Source organism: Ambystoma mexicanum, chromosome 12, assembly GCF_040938575.1.
Source record: "Ambystoma mexicanum isolate Mex_15411 chromosome 12, UKY_AmexF1_1, whole genome shotgun sequence".
Lineage (NCBI taxonomy): Eukaryota > Metazoa > Chordata > Amphibia > Caudata > Ambystomatidae > Ambystoma > Ambystoma mexicanum.
Genome location: NC_090936.1, coordinates 865,712,140 through 865,727,683, shown reverse-complemented (window position 1 = coordinate 865,727,683; position 15,544 = coordinate 865,712,140). Strand labels below are relative to the sequence as shown.

The 15,544-nt window shown below is 43.2% G+C and overlaps 1 protein-coding gene across 1 annotated transcript in view; it reads left to right on the top strand.

Moving 5' to 3' along the window:
- Positions 1 to 15,544, top strand: part of LOC138514077 (solute carrier family 23 member 1-like) — a 1,133,216-nt gene that overhangs the window by 512 nt on the left and 1,117,160 nt on the right. The gene's annotated exons all lie outside the window — the stretch shown is intronic.

Here is a 15,544-nt window from a genome sequence, read left to right as displayed (position 1 = left end):
CATTGAAATGGAATCAAGATTGGACAGTGCAGATTCCAATCCCTCAGTTCTTTGGGGGGCAATCCACGTTTCTTATGCACTGGTTAGTTCTAATGAGAACACTTCAATATCCTGTGTTGCAATAATCTAACAATGTATTTATTCTCTGTACTGTACGTTCCCATTCTTGTGAGCAAACAATGTGATTCCAAACATCAGTGACTAGGAATGGGATTATAAACATGGATGCTAGTGACACATACTGGTGGAAGAGGAGTATTGTCAGTCATTATTTCATTGACTTTAGCGCCCTAGAACATCAGGTAGGACGTTATTTCAGGGTGGCCCTGCAGAGCCTCCAGGGCAATACTCAGGCCACTTAAAGGCCAAACCATGTCTAGAAATGATGGTCTAGAGCAGGTATTTATTTGATTTGATTTATTTAACCGTTGTAATGCGCGCCAATCCCTGAGGCATCACTTAGAGGAATGGGTAGATATCAGACAAGGACAGATACAATCAGAGTTTCAGAGTTACAAAAGCGGCAGGGCAGGGAACCGTGCACTGGACACGGTCAAAAAAACGTTTTCTGATTCTCTTTTTGAATGTGAAAAAGGCAATTACTTTTGAATAATGTATTGTAATACCACCCCTTTTCTTACAGTGGAACTGCTGCATATTAATTGGGCCAAGGCAGTTTGAACAAGTGTTTTACAGGGTCCCCTCTGGCATATATGGGGGACCAAGTCATTATGAGCATGCCCTTTGAAGAGACAGTGGGCCTCATTAACAGCACCTTGGTCCATCGCCTACCGTGTAATGAGGCCCAGTGTAGGCATATTGCGTGGGCACCATCAGTACTGGCACTGATTTGGGCACAGGCAGCACGAACATGTGTTTTATAGGGTCGTTGGTGCTGGCATATATTGTGGACTGAAGCATCATGAACAAAGGTTGTACAGTGATAAACCTGGCATGTATTGTGGGATGTGGTTCAACGCTCCTGGGCACTGTTGGCAATGGTTAACCGACATAAATCCGTTGGATTGTTTTCATGGGTTAACCTACAGAATCCACTATAAATGTATGGCCTTTTTAAACTGTTTTCTAAAAAATGATGCTTTCCAATGCACTAGTTCAACATATTATGTGTAACATTTTCTATTGGGGAAATCCCCACCAACCATAATGTGGGGGAAATGTGTGCCCCGCCAGCACCAAACGCTGCCTCTGCCATTGCCTAACCCCAATGTTCTTTCTAGAGTAATTTAGGCAGAACAGCTTGTATCAACATTTCTTCAAGTTGACTGAATACCAATGAAACTTTGCATAAAGTAAGCCGCTTTTGTCAATGTAAGACGTGCAATTTCTTTCTTTGCAAGACGCATTTTAAGATATCAAAAGCATCCTGAAAGTGCCAAGACATATACAAAAACATGTTGAAATCTAAACTCTGTACAAGTATGACGTCAGTTCCACTAAGTGCATGGTGGTTTGCTTCTAGGCAAAAGGCAATCCAGTTAGAGTAGATCCTAGCTGAGATCATAAGAGGTGAATGTGAACACACTCGGGTGACACAGCCGACCTGACACACGTGATATGGTATGTGCCTAAGAGGGTCTTTCTTCTACCTGTCAGATTACACAGATAGGAACGTACTGAGTAAATACGTGGTTGATAGGCTTACCAGAGCCTTTGTCTTAAAAAGACAACTGTCTCACTTGTGAAAAACAAATACACGTGTATATCCTTCCCCCTTCCCTGACCCTCCCCCTTCGCCTTCTTCTGTCCTTGCAGCCCATGACTGGAGCTTTCACTGCATCGCCTGCTGGTCTCCCTAGTTGGCTTTTATCCTATGTGTTGCACTATTGGCAATCCATCACTTGTGCCTGTGCATAGAAAATGGCAAAGCAGAACTTCAAGTAATAACACAAGCATGTTTTAATAGAGTGCTGGATGCAATAATAATAGGTGTGGTTACTCTTCTCAGAATGGGTAACAATAAGGTCTCCAGCTTTAATGCAAGATGGAGGGTTTGGTAAGCTCGAGAGCCTTAAATAACCTGGTTAGATAGTCCAGTGAGTTGAGCACCTGCCACAGACAAATGTGTGCATGTACCCTGCATGTCACATGGACTTACCACAGCACGATGGTTTGGTTGATGACCGTACCTGCTGCAAAGATGGGTGTGCAAAACGTATGTCACAGGCTGTAATTCCAGAAAGCTAGTCAAGGGCATGTGTGCAACCATTGCAGCGATTTCTTTGTTACCTGCAAGCTCCAGGTTCCAGTAACAGTTTGGTAGAAAAGGGTGCTTACTGCAGAGCCGTGCGAGTAATCTACATGTCACATGTTTCCATCCCACATAGATAACTCAGAGGCTTAAAGTGTCAGGGGTAGAGATCATGTCAAAGCCCGCCACGTGATGGTTCCAGTCCTAGTAACCCAGGTCTAGGTTTCTGGGGCAACGATTTGAATATATTAATTAAAGCATCTAATCAAAGCCTGCTAAAACTGTCATTTTTTCTGACTCACCAATTAATGGGACAGTATTAACACGTGTTAACATATGTTATTTTAATCAAATATTTATACTGTGCACATCAAACATCCAATAAATTCAAGTCACCAACAGTGCACAGGAACATGAATGCTTTGCTATTAAAAATGCCATGCCACAATGAAAACATGTCCAACTGGCTGCACAATGTAGGGCAGTGTAGACACCAAATAACATATTACAGTAAAGCATGCTAGGCCACATTTAGACATACGTAAACTGGTGGTTGCACCAAAATGCCAGTCGAAGCAATAACATGTATCATGTGTATTTTATCACAGATGCCCAGAAGAATATACAATGCCACAGTAAGAAACGGATAGACTGGCAGTGCCCAAATGCCTCCCTAGCCACCAATACCACATATCATTCCTGCTTAGCATGGACATGGACAACCATTATGATTTTTCCCACAATTCCACCCCCCTACACATCCCTCTCCCTCCCACCCTCTACCTCAACCTCCAAAATCATCAGCTCCTTGGCCCAGAATTACCTCCATGTCCCTCTTCCTTGTCCCAGTGTGTATGCATGAAGCGCCTTGCATCATAGGTAAATACTGAGATAAGGTAGAGTGGACTAGGATTAATGAAGATTAAGGGTAGCTAGGTCAGGCATTTCCTCCATGTACCTCTACCTCATCCCAGTACTTGTGTATGAGGCAGAGTGCCTCATACGCAAGTACTGGGACAATGAATAATAGGGCTTGAAGTAATGAAGACTACCAAAAAGTAATCAAAGCATTAAACACAAGTAGTGGCGCAACACCATTGAGCTGACTGGGATTCAGCACTCACCCCCCATGAAAGGTTGGGCTATGTTGACTCGACTTGGCTGACCTACAGAGCAGTTGCTGGATAGAACAGAACACAGATGTTAAACGGCACCTGGGTTTCACTGTTAACAAAGGCCCAGCAATTACTAACGTAAAGCATTTCACTGTTAGTAACTGCATTCAAATGCATAATTTTTTAGGCAATTGAACTCGTAATGTGGGTTTAGTAATTGAATGCCAGGGGAGTGATTGGAAGGGTAGAGAGGGAACAGGAGACTGCTCATTCTCACAACAGCCCATAAGTGGGTGCTCTCAGACTTAAACGAGAGAGTTAATTGCTTATAACATTTAAGCTGCACTAGAATAGTCTCATTAAAATGCATAAAGAGGTTAGACGCCCCCATGAAAAGTAGTTTGCCCCTCCCCCACATCCCGTGAAGTTAGCGCCTCTCCCAACATTTGAAGGGTTATTCCCCGGAACGGTAGGTTTTGTTGCTCCCCTGAGCACAAGCACACACACCATTCACCATATTTAATTTTCAAATGTTTTTATTGGCATTTAACTAGGTACAACCATGCATTTTAGTGTGTCGCTTTCAATTCAAGCCATACATTTGTGCCAAAATGTAATAATAACCTTCAAACAATAAACAGTTTCCTACATAGGTCTTCTGGTGCATTACATAGTTCGTCAGGGTAGGCATCCTCGTGCCTGGGATATAATTCTTACCCCACTTCTCCTGGTGCCACCAGCGGCCAGTGTAGTTGGGTGTAGGTGGGCAGCCATACAGTCATGGGGTGGGTATGTGTCTCTGTGCTTAGATCGCTCAGGGGGGTTTGTTGTCAGACAGGTGGACCATATCCCACACCAGTGCCTTTTATGTGACCCATATGTCATTGCCATCCTGCTCCAATCTGTTGGTCCCTTCTCTCCACACCTTGGTTTCTGCCTCTGTCCACCTCTCAAATTCCCTGTTCCATTTTTCGTATTGTGGCCCCCTATCCCTTTTCCAGGACATGGTGATGGTTATTTTGGCTAAGACACATTCCAGGTCCATGAACCTAAGCACATGTTTGGGTTTGCTAACCCTGGGGTAGGCTCCAAGCAAGCTTTCCTTTGGTGGCCATTCAAACCTTGCTACACCAGCCGCTCTGCACGCCTGCTCTATACGTGCCCAAAATCCCTGCACGCGCCCACACCCACAGAACATGTGTATCATGTCAGCTTCTTTGCCTCCACACCATGGACATCGTGAGCTAGCGCTCTTATAGAATGTGGCTACCCTGTGCGGGGTCATATACGTGCGGTATAGCACATTTAGTTGTATCAGTTTGAAGAGATGGTTCCTCGACACAGCTTTGGGATAACCCAGTGCCCACTCCCATTCCTTTACTGTTATTACTGTGCCCAGATCTGCCTCCGATGCTCGTTTAATGTTACGCTTTTTGGGTCGGGTGCGTCTATTAGCATGCTGTACAGCCGTGAGACTGGGCGCCAGCCGTTGCTCAGGTTGTACATTAGCGTGAGTATTGGATCCGCTTGCCGTTCATCTGGCCAGCCCTCCCACCTGTCTTTAGCCACCTTTCTGACCCGTCACACACACGCACACACACACACACACACACACACTTCTTTTTGTAGTCACTCTGCCTTCATAAAGAAATACTGTTACAGACATAATTTCTTTATGACGGCAGAGTGACTTCAAACAATGTGTTTTTCTTTTTTTACAATTTTGAATTTTTGTTTTACCTCCAATGGGGGGGAGGCTTCCCAGGAGATGTGGAGGCAGGGCCACCCTCACTGCGGGGTCCCGCCAAAATGTCTCCTTACAAAAAAGTCACTTTTTTTTTGCAAATACATTATTATATTGAACTTGTGGGGGACACATCCGCAACCCACAAATTATTTTTTCATTTACAAGGGGATCAGGGGACATCCCTGCATCCCGTTCCCATACATAATGTTACATTTATGATGTTGCCAATGGCTTTTCCCAGCAACATTATGTATGGGGACATTATGTATGTCGAGAAGTCCAATGTGTAGGTGGGTACCACGGTAATAAGATACTTTAATATAGGTAATGTTTGTTTGGATAAATTGTTTGAATCAATGTTTTCACCTGGAGCTACCAGTCTGTAAGAGATCCTATGGCATCCGGATCGCACTAAACAGATTTGAAGAAAAAGTAAGGTAATAATACCATACTTAAGACTGGTGCTGTCAGCTGACCTTAAATAAGGTTGCACAGTTGTATATAACTCTTGTGTGAAGTACTTATAATGTCAAACAAATGTATCACCAGACGGTACATGGTTTTCCAAAAGAAATGTTTATCACCATGTGAATTAAACTTTTCTTTTGGAAAACCATGTACCGTCTGGTGATACATTTGTTTGACATTATAAGTACTTCACGCAAGAGTTATATACAACTGTGCAACCTTATTTAAGGTCAACTGAGAGCACCAGTCTTAAGTACGGTATTATTACCTTACTTTTTCTTCAAAGACATTATTACCTGATACCGAAATTGCACCACTTATGCAAATGGTGCATTGTTGTATTTGTGTTGCATTGTGTCCATTTTGCTATTATAGAAGGGCCACAACGCACAATCTTTGATACTTAGGGCCTAATTCACAGAATGTTTAGCTGTGAGAAAATTGGATTTGCACTGTAAATGTACTCTTTGTACTGTGCTAAATGGGCCTAATTCACAAAAAAGCACTAATTAGCACAGACTTAGTGCTTTTTTGTGTGATTTAGGCCCATTAAGCACGGTGCAAAGAGTACCTTTGCAGCGCAAAGTCACTTTGCTCTTGTCTGTGTATTAGGCCTGATGCAAAGTGTCTTTTTACAGTACAAAGACACTTTGCTCTGCGCTAAATGTTTTGTGAATTAGGCCCTTAGTACTTTTTTTTGTGAATTAGGCCCTTTTAGTGCGGCACAAAGAGTTATTTTGCAGTGCAAAATCACTTTGCTCCGCTCTTTGAATTAGGCCTAGTGCAAAGAATATTTTTGCAGCGCAAAGTCACTTTGCTCCGAGCGAAACGTTCTGTGAATTATACCCTTATTTCACACCTAGTACCCATGTGGCACGTGTTATGGAAGGGATGTTTCCTCTTTTGGTCAGGTGTATGCAGATCAGAGGATCTGATCACCCATGCACATGCTTTGTAGTATCAAAACACATCACGTGCAATTAGACTGTGGACATGTGAAGAGGAAAAGGAAAGCCAAGATACTTTCCACCACCCCGCTAGCCATATGCACATACTAAAGCTATCTGTGTGGCTGGGCCAGCAGGCAGCTTTAGTGAGCCTTGTGCCTGCCAGTTCATGACACACATGATGTGCTGTTCTTGGAAACTGTATGCGTTAAGGAGCAGCATTCGATTTCACTAATGGGCACACATCCCATGACTGAAATGCCTTGTTTGTTCTGTGCTGGATGCCAAATGGCCTTGGATCATACAGGACCAACTTAATGTTCCCTGCCCCATGACCCTATTGTCAGATCAAGCCTGCAGAACATTAGGAAGTTGAAAAGATGGAGCTACTGGGCTAGTAAGGATAATCAGTCCAATTCCCTATCACATTGAAGAGTGGAGAAATGACTTTTAAGTGAGTTGAAGGAGTAGAGTATAGACTTGATAGGTTTTGGTTTAAGAGTTTGGACTGCCTGCTGAAAGAAGTGAAAATGGCTTTATCTGGGGTCTCATATATCGATGTGGTGGGTTCTCTCTCTTGCTCGCTTTCTCTCCCCGTCCCTTTCATGCTCTTTTGCTCCGTCTGTCTTTCTCTGTCATAATCTATGGACCTGATTTTCAACGGTGTTTTATAATGGTACAATCCCATTAAAAAACGCTTTGTAAGTCAGGCCATGTGGTTCTCTTTCTATGCAGGTGAAACCCCCCTGTTCTGATGCATGTTTGCTAAAGCAATGTCATCCGTTATTGAAAGCTGTGCAATCAAAAGAAAATATTTGGTTTCTTGAAATGTCGATTATGACTTTTTGCAAAAGCAGACAATAAAAAGCCCATGCTACCGACATAGCTGACTTACTACACAACAAAAACCTAGACTTCTTAGCTGTTACCGAATCTTGGCTCCACCCTGCAGCCGGCCCAGCAATTATGCTAGCCTTGCCAGACGACTACACCCTACTAAGACTCGACCGTTCTACCTCTCGAGGAGGTGGCCTTGCTATTATAGCTAATCCCTTTCTAATACGCACACTTTATCCATTCACCTAATATACAGACCTCCTGGTCCATTAGGATCTTTTGAAGACGACTTAACAAATATTATATCGCATATTCTTAACAACTCCTCCCAATGCATCATATTAGGAGATTTTAACCTTGGTCTTAGCGACCCGTTAGACACTAATGCTATTATAATCAACAACACCCTAGAGGAACTAGGTTTCACTCAGAAAATCCCAAAGGTAGAACCTTGGACTGGCTAGCTGTGCATAACTGCCCACTCACATTCTCATCTTTAATTCCACAGCCATGGTCCGATCATCACCTGATCACATTCTCCCTAGAGCCCACACCATCGCTGCAACCTAACAGCATAGCTCCAGCTGTCCCAAGTAGAAATAGGAGAAATATTACCCCTGAAAACCTTATTCCTATGATCCTACCTACTCTTAACGTTATTCCCGACCATATGGATCCCTCAACTATGGTACATCTGTACAATAAAGTAATGCTATCTTCCCTTGATGCCGTAGCCCCTCTCAAAGTGAGAAAGAGCAAACCTTGCAAACATGTGAACAATTGGTTCTCTCCTCACCTTAAGGCTATCAGACAGGAGAAACGTTGATACGAAAAAATCTGGAGATCAGATCCATCTGAAATTAATAAGATAAACCTAAGCAATCTAGCCTCCCAGTACAAAAAAGAAATTATCCTTGCAAAACAAACCTCTTATAACTTTCGAATCTCTCAAGCAAAATCTAATACTAAAGAGCTCTTCTCAATACTGAAAGAAATAGAAACTCCCGTCCAGCCGCCGGACTCATGCATCAAGGACAAAAACTGGTGCACAGATATTCAAAAAGCTCTTGCTAATAAAATTACCTCTCTGCAAACTAAAATCAGTAACAAAAAAGACTCCCTTCTCTCCACCTCCAAATTGAGTAACACCAGCTCCACTCCTCAACCCACTTGGTCACCTTCTGTGCCCACCCCCCTCTTCAACTTCAGTAAGGTTTCTACTAAAGAGGTTGAAAAAGTTATTCTTGCACTCAAACCTTCGAACTGCCATGGGGACCTATACCCTGCACAACTGATAAAAGATGCAACTCGAGAAATCTTACCATTTATCACTAAACTCATAAATGCATCCTTTACAGCCGGTACCATACCCAACAACCTGAAACAATCCTGGGTCCTCCCACTCCTTAAAAAACCGAATCTAGATCCTGCCATCCCTACCAACTACCGTCCCATCACTACAGTGCCGTTTCTTTTCAAATCCTTGATAAAATAACATACCAACAAATTCAACAATACCTTGTACTTAACCACCTCCTAGGAGTCCGACAGTCAGGCTTCAGACCTCAGCAGGGGACCGAGACTGTGCTTATAGATCTTAAGGCACAGATAGATGAGTTGAGAGATGAGGGCAAGACAGCATTTCTGTTACTTCTCGATCTCTCAGCTGCATTTGATCTGGTCAACCATGAGATCCTCTGCACACACTTACAGTCGGCAGCACATTTCTCCCAGGAGGCAACTGAATGGATCCAGTCCTTCCTCAATAACTGTACATTGCATGTTTTTTCCCCTTCTGCAGCCGCTGACCCCATGCCCATCACCTGTGGTGTGCCACAGGGATCTTTCATATCCCCTACCCTGTACAACATTTTTACAAAGCCCCTTTTCGATGATCTAGACGGCCTGGGTATCACCTACACGAACTATGCGGATGATACCCAGATCCTCATCCCGTTGACGGGGGATTATGACGAGGATTTGGCCTTTGTAAATCGTGTGTACCTCATCATCCAGGCATGGATGGCCTCTCATGGTCTATGCCTGAATGATGACAAGACAGAACTTCTCATCCTAGGCACCACACCCAACCTCAATAAACTAGGTCAAATCTATTCCTCTTTTGTCATTGACAATAATATCATCACCGTAGCTAAGGAGGTTAAAACTTTAGGATTCTATTTAGACTCAACACTTACCTTAAGAAAACAAGTCAATACCATGGCCTCCGCTACATCTTATACATGTAAACTCATTAGGGCATCTAAACCATTCCTCTCACCAAATAATTGCATCACTATAGCCAGAGCATTGATCCTATCCAAATTGGATTATTGCAACATGCTTTACGTAGGTAGTAACAAATACATTACAAATAAAATTCAAATCCTGCAGAAAAATGCCTTAAGAGCAGCACTAAGCCTCCCGAGGAAAGCACACATCTCAGAGATTAGAAGATCGTACAATTGGCTCTCTACAAAAGATAAAATCTTCCTTAAATTGGTCTCTCTGACCCATAAATGCCTACACCAAGCGGCCCGCAATATCTGATAACGAGATTCACCAGACCGACTTCCTGCCACCCCTCTAGAAAGGCCAACTCAAACCTCCTCCTCGTCCCAAGATTCAAACGTACTATGACTGGTGGGAACAGCTTTCCTGTCAAAGCAGCACAATTTTGGAATTCCTTACCACCATCTCTTAGGGAAGACCTTCCCTACCGACAATTCAGAACCAACACTATCCGCTGGATCAAGGAACATGATACCTAATGCTAGGACTTCTAATCACATCCATTGCTGCGCCTATTGTAAATTGTGCATAAATCATATATCCTCTCACCTCTATGCTTATATATATCTACAACTTGTAAACTATGTATATATATGTATGTATATTCACCTATAATTTTTACTTGATGTATTGGCCCAAATGATTGATACCTCCAACACTGTAGCCCAGTTGGATTAATCTACTGCGTGTTCTGTAACTTAAGCTGTACACTCCTCTTGTTGCTTGCGTCCTGCCACCCACGGGTTAGGTGCGCTTTACAAATAATAAAAACAAACAAACAACCAAACAAAAAAATAACATTTTAAGTACATTATGCAAAACTATAATAACATATTCATTATTTTCTGGTAGAATATTATCAGTCAACGATATTGTGCTCTTTTGAACTAGCCCTACGAGAAAGAGCATTTTGGGAACATAAGAAAGAGCACATCTCTGTATTTTTGTGAAATGGATCTATGATTAAAGCGTTGTATGCTTGAATCACATAATGTACACTGCCTGGTGCTCATTTACTAACCCTAACATTAACATGTTTGTAACATTGAAACATCCATACAGATCTAGGCAGCCGCAGGATTGGAATGTGAGCATAGAACGGCTTTGACTGTATAGAGCTAATGTTTTCTTTCCACCCCACACATAGCTGCTTCTCAGGTAAGGATGGATATGCGCAGACATCCTAAGAATATTTTACACATATATGCATATATATTCAGTGAAAGAGTTAAGGTGATTAGATTTACTGCAACAAATCCCCTGAAATTCAGCAATTGCATTTCAAGCAAGTCCACCTTAACTACCTGTTGCACAACACATGACCACAATGATGACAACAGGGATGGCATCACTGATGGCATCACTGGTAACATCACTAATCACATCATAAATGATATCAGCAATGCAATCAATAATTACATGAAATGCAACATTACTGATAAATAAGCTAGAATATGTTTGTTGATCACTATTGATACATATTTTATTTTAGTACCCGGCGAGGGCCAACCAGAATGTGACAAGCATTCTGATTGGCCCTCGCTGGGGCATTACCCAGCCGGGAATCCCTCAGCCAGGATTCCACGCCTTTGTCCCGGCGGGGGTGGGTGGCAGCCCCTCAGCCAATGAGGAGGCTCGAAGTGGGGCCATCCCCACTCCGAGTCTCCACGTGGCTGGAGGCCGCCTTCGTCCACGCCCGGGGATTGAGGTAAGTTTTTTGGGGGGTTTTTCTTCCCCCTCCCCACCCTACCAACCCCACTTACCTTCAGATTTCTTCTTTTTCGGGAGCAAACGCGCTGGGAATACTTCTGTTACCAGTTTGTCCGCTCCCGATGGCTGCCGTGGAAAGGGAAAATTGACTCTGTTTTCCCTTTCCTGGCGGCCATTTCCTTGGACATTTTTTTTCTTTTCTGTTCCGAAACGCTGCAAGATTTCGTAAAAGAAAAGAAAGCTATTAGTACCCCGGTCTTGCGGGTCGGGGTAATAATAGCAATATTTGCCTTGCAGCGGGGGCATTACTGAGTTTGGTAATGCCCTGGGGCCTTCGTTAACTATAGGGCCCCGGGACATTACCTGACTCAGTAATGTGCCTGCTGCTCGGGGCATATCGCTTAATTATTACACTTAACAATAATAACTACATGGCATGGAACAATACAGTGATACAGAAGTATGATATGATTACATGTGGCACATTCATTTGTACTACTTATCAATTTATAAACTTTAAATAAAAAATATGTAACGTTATACAAATGGTTTGAATTTCATTTATGAGTGAACAATTACAATAATTGATTGCAGGGAAAGTACCTGACTTTGGTAAATCTATTTCAGGTATTTCAAACATAACATAAGTATATGCAGTACTAAAGAAAGATAAGAAAGAGTAGATGTAGAAACATGTTTACTAGTGTTATGAACAAAGTCAGTGTGCTCATTTAAATGTACAATTCTCCTGAAAGCAATAACATTGCATGAACACATTATTTTCTATCAAAATAATTACATACAAAAGAAAATATGTGCCTGTGTGCATTGTGATGATATATAATCTAAGAATTTAAAGTTTGGTTAATATGTACAAAAAATCAGTTATGCTACATAATTGTATACTGCGCGTTACATTTAATGAAACGAGGGCAGCATACATTGTACTGTGTAAGTATGAAAAATGCACATATATGTTATGCTAAAAAATAGAGTTGTCATGTTTCAAAATGTAATTAATCAAATCAGTGACATCAGTAATGTCATGCATGATGTAATTCGTGATGTCATCAGTGATGTCATGCATGATGTAATTGGTGATATCACAAGTGATGGCAACAGTGATGTCATCTGTGATGTCATCATTGTGGTCGTAAACTGCGCAACAGGGGACGCATAGATAAGGTGAACTTGCTCTAAGTTCGATTGCTGAATTTCAGGGATTTTGTTGCTAGGCATTTTCTGAGTTAAATCTATCACCTTAATCTCTCCTAACTAATGTTTTTTCAAAGAATTTCAAGGGTTTGGTTATACTATTGTGACTTTGAGGCCCATTAGCCATGGCCTTCAGCCGTGGCCATTGTACTTGTTGCACTAAAAGATTTCTTTGGGGCCGATTAGCCATGACCTTCAGCCGTGGTCACTGTATGTGTTGCACCAAAAGATTTCTTTCGGGCCCACTAGCCATGACTTTCAGCACAGTGGCCCATTACCCCCTGCCTAGGAGATGTGATCACTTCAGGTGTACATTTTTTTTGTTTCACTCTCTTCCCATTCCCATGTGATTCTCCTGATATTCCCCCAATAATGGCAATGAACTACACATATTATGCATTGAGCTACCCATGCCTGTCGGATTTCCCCAAATACTGATCCAAAATCCCAAACTCTTCCCTGTCCTCACAGGTACTCAGCAAGTGCTCCCCTCCTCTTTCCATGCTCCCCCCACTCTCCTTGATTGCTCTTTTCCTCACTGGTCTTCTCATGGCCATTACCGACCATCACGGTTTGGTTCGTGTGATGCATTTTCTTCTCAGAGGTGGACTTTATTGAAATGCGAGAGATGAATTTCAGGGGTTTAGTTGCATTGAATCTGATCACTTTAACTCTCTCTCTGAACTAATGTTTTTTCACTGACTTTCAAGGGTTTTGCTATACCTTAGTTACCGCAGTGCCCACTAGCCATGGCCTTCTGCTGTGGCCACTGTACATATGTGCATGATGTACCAATAGTTTTCTTTTGGACTCACGAGCCATGGCCGAACAAGTTGCATAGTTTCTTGAGGTCTCACTACCTATTGCCTTCAGCCATGGCCTCTCTATATGTTGCCCTAGTATCTTTCTTTTAGGCCCAATAGCCATGGCCACTGCCCATGTCACACCATTAATTTGTTTCCAAACACCCATTGCTCACTGTACAGTATATGTAGGCACAGCAGATGTTAAACCTTTCTTCTAACTCCTTCTTCCGGAGACAATTTCACAGTAATCATTCCCAATAACAAAAATTCATGAGTCGTGGCTCGCTGATTCTTGCGATAATGGGAATAATTGTATCCTGAATGGAAATGTCATGGTTGATAAATGTGCACACTACCGTGGCCGCGCTAAGTGCCTGCCACCACGTGGGGTAATGGGTTGTGGGGGGGTGCCAGTGTCGTTGCTTGCTGATTGCTGGTTCTGGAGATCACAAATGCATGCTGGTTAAGGCACGTCTTTCTTTTAGCTTGATGCGCTGCCCGCTGCAATGCCAGAGCCAACAGCTGGTTGGAAAGAGTTCACCGCCGCGGGCCGCAGGTCTGCCCACTCTTACCGTTGTGCGCAGCCTTTGCCAACTAGGCTATGCACGTGTTCTGGTAGTTGTGTGTGTGTGTGACTGCCTCATCGCCAGTGTGGTGTGGCAGTGGCAATGCGTTGGGTTGGGCCGGCCGTGCCACTGAATAACAGTACATGGACACTTGTAAGTAGTATCTCAGGCACTGTCCCATTTTTGGAGGGCAGTGCACTCTTTTATTTGGAACACTTTGCCCTGACATGCATCGTCATGACGCCTTGTCTAGCTTTCCTCTACACCACACTTGCCTTAGACTGCATCAAGCTGTGAACTTGCATTGATCTGAAATGAAAAACATAGCGGGCCTCATTATAACCCTGGAGGCAGCAGCTGCCGCCGAAGTTGCATTTTTTCCGGCACCTGTCAATGAGGAATTACCGGGTAATTCCGACATTGCCGGGTGCCTGTCAGCAACTGTGCCGGTGCATCCGACATGCTGCGCTCGCGGGTGGCACTCTGCCCGCCAGGCCAGACCTGGCAGGCTGACAGGCACCCGTAAGCACAGCTTGTAGTATGTCGGTCCGGGAACTAGGGTACCAGCATGCTTACCAGTAACGTAGTTCCTGGACCGCCATGCTTATAATGAGGACCAGCGTCTGTCATTACTGTATATCCCTAAGGATTCAGTCAGATCTTTGCAAGGGTTAAAAAGCAAGCGCAGAATGCAGGGATCTATGCACAACATTCCTCCATCAGAATGATAATAGTTGCAGAGAATCATTTGGACTCCCTGTACAGTGCAGGACAACGCACGTGCATGTGGAACACCGGAACGGAAATGCGTAGAGACAGGAACGGAACGGAAATGCGTAGAGACAGGAACGCACGCAGACAGCTTGTCTGTGCGTACTTAGCTTTCAAGTGGTTTTAAGTGCACAATACTAGTGAGCCAGTCTGCGCACTATTTTCGTGAGATATAGGCAAACATGCTGGGAAAAACGTGAGGAGCAGGATTACACGATAATGTTTTGCAAGTGCAAAGTGTTTGCCTGACAAGAATATGCACTTCTGTGTTTGGGAGCTCTCATTTTGGCTAGACTTAAGTTGTACGCAGGGATCTTTTTCTGTATCCTGCAGTGTTCTTTTTTCAAATGTAATGTTGCTTTACAGTTAATTCTGGGAGTTTAATGGTCATTGATTGGTGAATGGGGGACTTTCTTTACACATTAGTTCTCGCCGCTGAAAACGGGAAACTTTGTTTTAATGGGTAAGCTTTTAGGAGCTGAGCTGCTGTACTGCGGTAAACACTCGTGAAACATTTGCCCTGCATATTTGGCAGTAGGTCTTAGTGCAGATGTACAAACAAATCCGTAAAGAAACCGTTTCTTCGGGGGAAATATTTATGGGAGTGTTGTGTTTTACCTATCCTGACTATGTGGCTATTCCCTGTATGTATGTGTGCCTGAGTCTGGAATGTTTGGTATGGAGTGTTCTGGTTGGAATGTTTGGATGTGAGTGCCTGTGTTCCTTTATTGCCAGTTGGAAACTTAAGCTTGGCACAGGGGGACCGGTGGGTGCTTCTAACCTATGAACTTGTCCTGTATTATACCTAATGTACTTACCTGTGTTCCTGTGGACTTACTAAAGATACCTAAACCTAAC